This window comes from Theobroma cacao, chromosome 3, assembly GCF_053813885.1.
Source record: "Theobroma cacao isolate CCN51 chromosome 3, ASM5381388v1, whole genome shotgun sequence".
Classification (NCBI taxonomy): Eukaryota; Viridiplantae; Streptophyta; class Magnoliopsida; order Malvales; family Malvaceae; genus Theobroma; species Theobroma cacao.
In genome coordinates, this window is record NC_142641.1 from 2336936 (window position 1) to 2339004 (window position 2069).

The window sequence follows — 2069 nt, forward strand, 5'->3', positions numbered from 1 at the left end:
TTACTTTCATTCATCTTTTGGAATTTTTGTTTATAGTGCTAACTTGAATTTTTTGTCATATGCATATTTGCATCATAATAGGAAAAGTATTTGTCACCTGACCACCATTAACAGAGTAGATCCAATTGCATACATGGAGTCGTCATGGTCATCCTCCAGTTACGATGGAATTTATCAAGTGACTCAGCATATGGCGAGTACCCAACAAAGTGAAGGAGATTGCTTGTCAAAGGATCACTTCTCATCACTACCTGATAGGGTCCACCTTGATCTCAAACAGAACGACTTCACCGATTTGCTCAACATATGGGATAAGTGGGGGGCTACCACTCGGGCAAATTTCGATAGGAAATATGGTCACATTGCTCGACTCCTTAAGGTCCAGGTAGATGAACAGTTGTTGAAGGCCATTGTGCAATTTTGGGATCCGTCGTATAGATGCTTCGTGTTCAATAAGGTGGATATGGTCCCCACGATCGAAGAATACTCGGCTCTCCTGCAAATCGATCTCGATAATCCGGACAAGATATATTAGAGAGGACAGAAGACCGGACACAGGCGAAAGTTAGCCAAGATGATGGGTATTACTTCGGCGGAAGTTGATCAGAACCTAAGGAAAAAAGGGGACAATGAATGTATCCCGTGGAGTTTTCTACGTAGTTATATCATGAAGCAACGAGACACCGAGCAAGGACAGCTTGTGATGGCCTTGGCAATTTATGGGCTAGTGGTCTTCCCCAAAGTTTTGGGACATATAGAAGTCGGAATTATAGACTTCTTCGAGCAAGTCATCAACAAGGCCAATCCTTCGCCTTCTATTCTAGCGGAAACTCTCAGATCACTGAATTACTGTCGAAGAAGAGGTGAGGGACGATTTGTGGGATGCGCACAGCTTCTTTCCATCTGGATAGTGAGTCACTTTGAATGCAAGGTCGATAAGTTCAGAAAGCCATTTCATCCGCAAACCGCCCCTATCAGAGAATTTTGTGAGAGCGAATGGCCTGAAAATAGGACTAAGGAGCAATGGATCTCTAGATTTCGGGAACTCATGAGTGTGGAAGTGACATGGAGAGCTCCGTGGATGCCGCATCACCCGGTCTTGTACAAATGTGGAAACGAACCTTGGGTACCGTTAATGGGGCCATGGGGAGCCATCAGTTACGCCCCAATTATGGTGAGAAGACAATTTGGGTCAGAACAGTTTGTACCGATGACACACCGACTTAATACTTTAGAGTTTGCTTATGGAGAGCCGGGTTTTCTGAAAAGGATCGAGGAAATTGCGCAAGCTTGGAAGAAAACTAGCCGAGTTGATCAAGGGAGGTACACCGATGAAGTGACTACCGGATATCAGATATGGCATGACCAACGAGTTAAGGATGTGGTATATCCGAAAGAAGATGCACTACGTGGCCCAGTTGATCCAGAACCACGAGACGCTTTGCTCGAAAGTGAGTTGGCTCGAAAGAAGTCCGAAGCTGAAAATGCCAGTTGGAAGCAACGGTATGAAGACCTCCAAAAAGAGTGTGAGAAAATGAAAAGAGAAGTAAGTGAGCAAAGAAAGAAAGTCCGAAAAATGGAAGGGAAGTATGAGAACCTGAATGATAAGTTTTCTGCCACAACCAGTGAACTTCAAAGGGAAATACAGGTGAGAGAAAATCAGGGCAATGAACTTCAAACGCACAATGATGGGTTAAGAAGACAAGTACGATTCCAACAAGAGTCCATCCAATTACTAAGACAGGAGTATGAAGAGCTCGAAGGGGTCATGACGACTTATCAACAGGAATATGAGCGCCTCAAGCAACAGAGCACCAGAATCCAAGAATGGGGTGAATCTTACAGACAAGCTTATACAGAGAAGTACAACCAGATGGATTACTTGGTTTGGCAAATGAGGGAGGTGGCTTACAAGGCGAGAAGCATGGCTTGGAAGACGGACATATTAAGAAGTCAGATCTTTCCAGATGGAAAACAAGAGCAACAGTTGATCAAGTATTTAGATAAGGTGTATAGCCATTATAATAAGATTGGCGAATATTTCTAGATGGCCTTTGAGTTGTAATCTA